General features: G+C 36.3%; 1 protein-coding gene across 1 annotated transcript in view; it reads left to right on the top strand.

The window, feature by feature from the left end:
- LOC137621846 (neurotrimin-like) overlaps positions 1-7500 on the top strand; it is a 63874-nt gene that overhangs the window by 908 nt on the left and 55466 nt on the right. The gene's annotated exons all lie outside the window — the stretch shown is intronic.

The following is a 7500-nucleotide window of genomic DNA, read 5'->3' as shown; positions in this document are numbered from 1 at the left end:
TGTATGGTTCACACCGAATGAGAGAGAGAGAGAGAGAGCGAGAGAGAGAGAGAGAGAGAGAGAGAGAGAGAGAGAGAGAAAGACTTTCTCTTTATTGTATAAGAGGGATATCTACTGTATATTAAAATATGATCAATAACAAAACAAAAATTGAGAGAGAGAGAGAGAGAGAGAGAGAGAGAGAGAGAGAGAGAGAGGCGAATCCCAAAAATGGAGAGAGATAAGAAAATTGGTCAAATTTTATGTGTCATGTCTGACTTGTACTAAAGGTACGATTAGTCCAGTGACGATTCTTGCTCTATATAAACGTGAATTTAAGTTATAGTAAAGATTCCGGGCGAAATAAGCCACGCCCCCCTGATGACGTCACAGCCAATCACATTACCTGCCACGTTAGCAGCGGTCACAATATATCCCCTTGCAAATATCAGCGTATACTAACTTATAATGTGTTTTGACCGCTATTAACGTGGAAGACATGATTGGGTATGACGTCATCAGGGGGTGAAACTTATTTTGCCCAGAATCTCTGTGACTACTAAGGGTCAGTATGAAATTATTGAAATTTTAACTAAAATATATACAATTAAAATCGAGGTTAGAAAACTCTATGCCAATACAACATCTTTGCAAATATTTGTATCACATTATCATCATCATCATCATCATTATCATTATTATTATTATTATTATTAATTGCTAGGCTACAACTCTAGTTGGAAAAGCAAGATGCTGTAAGCCCCAGGCCTCCAACAGGCAAAACAGCTCAGTGAGGAAAGGAAACAACGAAAAATAAAATGTTTCAAGAACAGGAACAGCATTAAAATAAATATTTCCTATATAAAATGTAAAAATTTAAACAAAACAAGAGGAAGAAAAATAATATAGAATAGTGTGCAGAAGAACTCATATTCCAAGACAGTGGAAGACCATGGTACAGAAGCTATAGCACTACCCAAGACTAGAGAACAATGGTTTGATTTTGTAGTGTCCTTCTCCTAGAAGAACTGCTTGCCATAGCTAGAGAGTCTTTTCTACCCTTGCCAAGAGGAAAATGGCTACTGAACAATTACAGTGCACTAGTTAACCCCTTGGGTGAAGAATTGTTTGGTAATCTCAGTGTTGTCAGGTGTATGAGAACAGAGGAGAATATGTAAAGAAAAGGCCAGATTTTCGGTGTGTGTGTAGGCAAAGGGGAAATGATCCGTAACCAGAGAGATGGATCCAATGTAGTACTGTCTGGCCTACACCGCACCCTCATAACTCTCTAGTGGTAGTATCTCAACGGGTGGCTAGGTGCCCTGGCCAACCTACAACCTATATGAACAAGATAGATTATTCGTAGGCTATCGTCAATTTAATAGATGAAATAAAGGAATAGCAAGATGGTATGAATCTTACCTACATAATAAAGACCAAGTGTGAATGTATATATAGGTTTAAAAAATATTCCGGCCCGTTCCCTGAGGAGAGGGAGAGTGAGTAATCATACCCTGGTTAGAGGGTGTGCGTGTGCGTGTACATACCTATCTAAATATATTGCCGCAATTTCTGACGGGTCGCATACACTTGTATACTATAAAGAAGCAGTTTAGAAATTATATCGATAAAATATATTTGTAGTTAACATTTATACTATTCCTCTGTGTGTATATTCCTTTGTATGTATGTATATATATATATATATATATATATAACAACAAATGTCACCGTTTCTACCCGCAACAGGACAAGGGCCTCATACATGTGCTGGTCATTTAGCAAACCAACCTAGTATGGGTGACCATGCCTAATACAGCTTTTCTAATCATAGTGATACGCAAGCACTTTCACTACGTTAAGATCTCCACATTCTGAAGGAAGTATGTGTGTGTATGTGTGATATATATATATATATATATATCTACACCGTATATATATATATATATATATACATACATACATATACAGTATATACAGTATATATATGTATATATATATACAGTATATATATATATATATATATATACAGTATATATTGTATATATATATACAGTATATACATTATATATATATATATATATATATCCTATAAGTAAACACATCCACATAAAGATAAAGATCAAGTAAATTGCAGTATAACTAGGCGAGGAGCGAAGCGAAGGTCGTAAACTGTAAATGAATTCAGATGTTCTCGGGAGACTCAGCAGCGAATTTTTGGGGGTGATATTTCGCTGACCTGGCCTAAGAAACATAACCTCTTTTTTAGGGTCCGTGTCTAAAGGCTCCCTTGGGATCCCACGCTCCTTCTTTAAGGATCCATCTGCTGCTTATCCTAAAAGTCTTGCATTTGTAATGGACTTCTACGCCCTTGTAATGGACTCCTACGGCCGGGATCAAAGCTTTTTTGAAGGAGTCTTATTTTTTTGCACGTTTGTTTGACTCTTTTTCTTTTATTCAATTTTTATAAGTTTTTAAAAATGTTTTTTGTTTATATATTGTTAATTCTTACAATCCAGTTTGGTTCTAGTTTGGAAAGAACTTTAAAAAACACCAAAGGAATTAAAATATAGACTAACTTACTTTTCACATGTTATTTGGATTCAAGTAGTTTTATCCTATTTTATAATTCTTTCAAATAATTCTTATTTATAAATGAACACCAAAGTAATTGAAATATTGACTAACTCTTCACATGGTATTTGGAGTCAAATAGTTTTATTCTTCCATTTTTTATAAATCAAATCATTCTTATTTATTAATCAAAGTAAAGTTAACTCAATCTTACAATATATTTTGATTCTAGAATTTTGTGAATAACGAAAAAACCATTCGAGTAATTTCTAGAGTTTTGGGAATAACTTGAAAAAAAAAATTAAAATATTGACTACGATTATAATTCTATCAAACCTGGAGGTGCGATTAGTAACATATCGCCTGTCAATAATGAAAACAAGTTCGATATCTTGGCGAGGTCACAACAAGATGGGTGCACTCCATTTAAATCGGACATTAAATCAATCAGTATAATCGTTTCCTGTATTTGAACAATTCTGTATGTCTCCATGTATATCGATTATGATACATTGAGTTAGTCTTTCCTAAGTTTTAAAATTGAGAAAATTGAAATTATAAGGGAAATTAATAACCAATTAAATTACTCAGAAATTTATAAACATTATCATTATAATTCTCCTTCTGGTAAATAAAAAAAAAAAGATAATTTTAAAGTTTTAATGATCGCCATGAATGGCAGAGGTAAGGGAAAGTGACAATCCCCCAGAGACTGACCAAAAAAATAATCAGTGGCCCCTAACCACCCAAGCTGGGACCAGGGTAAGCCAGGCAATGACTGCCCATGACTCAGCAGGTAGACCTATAAGCTTCACCAACCCCTCCATCCTTAGCTCACAATGATGGTGAGGTTGCAGAGACAGCAAGAAACTACTGAGCCTGAGATGGACTCGAACCCCAATCCGGCAGATCGCCAGATATAGAAGGAATGTGAAAGGAATAATATATTGCACCCTCAATGATGAGAATTGTAGAGCGTAATTCGTCTTTTGCTGTGCATCAATTCTTTATAAAATGCATCTTCGAACAAAAGAAACTTCAAATCAATAAATACGTATAAAGAATTTTCCTGATCTTTTAAAAAGAACCCATTAAAATACTCATTCCTCTTTCATGGTGATGATGTATTAGAGTCAAGACTAAGACAGAAATCTACATAAGCAAGTAGCGAAGAAGAGCGTCTGCATACGAAATGACTCCTAATCTAGGCTGACATTTCCTTAAGATTCCTCGATTGACAGATCACTCGAACTATCCCAAAGTTCAACACAAATGTCTTCGGTGGGGAACGTTGAACATGAAATACCTTGTCTCGCTGATCTCTCATGATTTATTCATCCGTTTGCCCTTACTTAAAGATCATTTAATTGTAGATACTACAATTTTACCATGGTCTACCATATACAGAGTATAGTTAGAAACAAATAAGGTTTGGGATTTATGAAGCCATAAATAATCCATGCAATTTATCATTTCAATTTCACGGTACAATCTACGTTTGACAAAGTAACGGAAATATAAATTTGCGGACATGAAACAGATATTCAAGTGGCTACTCTCCTCTTGGTAAGGGTAGAAGAGACTCTTTAGCTATGGTAAGTAGCTCTTCTAGGAGAAGGACACTCCTAAATTAAACTATTGTTCTCTTGTCTTGGGTAGTACTATAGCCTCTGTACCATGGTCTTCCACTGTCTTGGCATATAGTTCTCTTGCTTGAGGGAACACTCGAACACACTATTCTACCTAACTTCTCTTCTTATTGTTTTGTTTAGGTTTTTATAGTTTAAAAAAGATATATTTATTTTATTGTTGTTACTGTTCTTAAAATATCAAATTTTTCCATGTTTCATTTCTTTACTGGGCTACTTTTCCTGTTAGGGCCCCTGGGCCTATAGCATCCTGCTTTTCCAAATAGGGTTGTCGCTTAGATAGTAATAATAGTTATATATGATTATTGACGTAATACTCACGTACTAAATACACAAGAGCGAAACTAGAGAGCGATTTTAATTTATAGTTAATTGAAATTAAGGGTTTTTACCGATGGGTCCTGGGGGAAATTTAAGAATTTGTTAAATTTGAATGAGACAATTTATCTAATTGTGATGCGATGAGTGAGTAGACATATAAGAAATCAGACAAAGAGAGAGAGAGAGAGAGAGAGAGAGAGAGAGAGAGAGAGAGAGAGAGTAATCTGTAGTTTTTCTTGTTAAACATTTACCTAAGCAACATAGCTTCGAGTTTCACTTACGGAAAAGAGTAAAAAATACAATTCCAAGAATTTATTTAAAAGTTAATTCTTTTATCGAATAAACGAGTTAGATGGATAAAAATAACACCAGACAGGGCGTGTTCTCTCTGAACAATTGCCAAAGGTCAAGGATGACTTGGCTTAAATCCTCTAAGAATATTACTGTAAATTAAAACATTCTATTATTATTTATCTATTATTTATTATTTATTATGATTTATTATCATTTAATTATCATTTATTATTATCATTTAATTATTATTTATTTATCATTTATTTATATCAATTATTATTATTTATTATTTATTATTATTTCTTATTATAAAATCATTATTATTATTATCATTATTATTATATTATTACTATTATTATTACTTGCTAAGCTACAACCTTAGTTTGAAATACAGGATGCTATAAGTCCAGGGGTTCCAATAGGGAAAATAGCCCAGTGAGGAAAGGAAACAAGGAAAAATTAAATATTTTAAGAACAGTAACATTTGAATAAATATCTCCTATATTAGCTATAAAAACTTAAACAAAACAAGAGGAAGAAAAATAAGATAGAATAGTCTGCCCGAGTGTACCCTCAAGCTAGAGAACTCTAACCCAAGACAGTGGAAGACTTTGGTACAGAGGCTATGGCACTACCTAAGATCAGAGAACAATGGTTTGACTTTGGAGTGTCGTTCTCCTAGGAGTTTTGTAACAAATATGACCATTAGAGTATTCCATGTTCAAGAAGTGGTTGTTAGGTGCTAGCAGAGAGGCGAGGTGAATACAAATAAAGTTTATCCAACAGAAAACGAGCTTATATACAAGGAATTGCGAACAAAAATTCAAATTAAAACATGCGATGGCAAGCTTACACAGGTCGCTCTATCAGTGTGGGAGAGAACGAGATATATAAAAAAAAAATAATAGAATTACACTGTATAAGCGTGTATGATACACATGCGGTATACATGTATACTAGCAAATAAATTTCATATTACAAAATAGATTTTTTTTTTTTTTGTAATTTCCTCTAGCCATCTCAACAACTTATCTTTTCATCATATTTCAACGCCAGACAGATATTCCTCTCTCTCTCTCTCTCTCTCTCTCTCTCTCTCTCTCTCTGTCTCTCTCTCTACGTTGTCGTCTCTTACAATAAATAAAGGTCTAACTAAAAAACAGTTTTCTCTCTCTCTCTCTCTCTCTCTCTCTCTCTCTGTCAACGTTGTCGTCTATTACAATAAATAAAGGTCTAACAAAAAAATAGTTCATTCTCTCTCTCTCTCTCTCTCTCTCTCTCTCTCCATTACTAAAAGACACATGTGGTTTTGACAGTTCTTGATTGAATCCAGTACTTAGTCTCCCTTTAAATTGCCATTATCGACCCTGGTAGTCGAGACGTCAGATAATACCCTATCAGCCAATTAATCAACCAAATCCCTCAAGTTCCCAATTTTCCTCATTTCAAGGCATAAGCAGATTCCCAAGAGGAATATATCAACTACTCAATTTTCAGAGCAACTCTCGAGGCGGCGTCTAACAGGTACAGTTGAACACAGGAATTCTTGGTACTCCGGATAGCAAGGTTGGTAGCATCGCGGACTACTATTTCAGAGGTCCCGAGTTCGCTCCCCGCCAGGGACGGGAATACCGTGAGACCTTCTACCGGGGGTACTCCCAGGGTGGCGCCTGGGGGGGAGGTTAGAGGGGACTAGTGATAGTCCTTGCTGGCTAATGGTCGCCCGAGGAGAACGATGTAAATCGTCTCGGTGGAGACCTAAAACCCGCAACTTTAACTTTTTTAACCTCGCTCTGGGTGGCAAGTTGCTGTGTTTAGCCCAGCTGGTTCTTCCTACACTAGGTTATGGTTATTCTCTGTGAAGTAAGGGTGTGCCAGGGTGCATTTCTTTGGAGCAATGTGTATCATAGAATCCTGTGTCCAACTGTACATTTTCCTATATATTTAGAACGAGTAAACAATAACTGATTGGTCGATTGCTATTACAAATTATCCAGGTTCTTGCCTCTATAAGACCTGTGCAGTGAACATCCTCAGCTTTGAGTGTACATGCATATGAAAAATTATACACAAAAAGATAAACGGTGCACATGAAGGCTATGCCCCATCACCCACACAAGCTAGGCCCAAGGAGGATTAGGTATCAACTGTTTCTATACCACACCATCTAAGACTCGCTTCACACGAGCGTATTTTTGCAGTACGGAATATTTCTGCACATTACGCGGCATGTTTTCACACTAGAAGATTTTCCCTGAGTGGCATCCTAATTTCTAAAAGACGCTACGCTGGAACCCCGTAGGTTAGCAGTGCACACGGCTAGTAAATCACTACTGCTCAGAAGAATACCGCTCGGAAATTCTTCCGAGCATCCAGCATGTGAAGGGCTTCATTAATCCTCATTGATTTCTAATCGGCGCGGACAAAACCGTGTGGCATCAATCCGTTCACGAGAAGCGAGCCTTAGCCCACCTGGACAGTAAGGGTGGCTTCACATGAGCGGATAATTCCACGTAGTTTGGTCCGCGTGGATTATAAATTAGTGAAGATTAATGAGAGCCTTCACACGTTGCCCACTTGGAAAAATTTCCGAGCGGTATTGATTTACTAGCCGCGTGCAGCGCTAACCCGCGCGGATCCAGCGTACCGCGCTTATAGAAACTAAGAGGCCGCTCGAAGGAAA

Source organism: Palaemon carinicauda, chromosome 28 (genome assembly GCF_036898095.1).
Source record: "Palaemon carinicauda isolate YSFRI2023 chromosome 28, ASM3689809v2, whole genome shotgun sequence".
Lineage (NCBI taxonomy): Eukaryota > Metazoa > Arthropoda > Malacostraca > Decapoda > Palaemonidae > Palaemon > Palaemon carinicauda.
The sequence above is the reverse complement of the archived record's forward strand: the minus strand, read 5'-3'. Positions and strand labels throughout refer to the sequence as shown.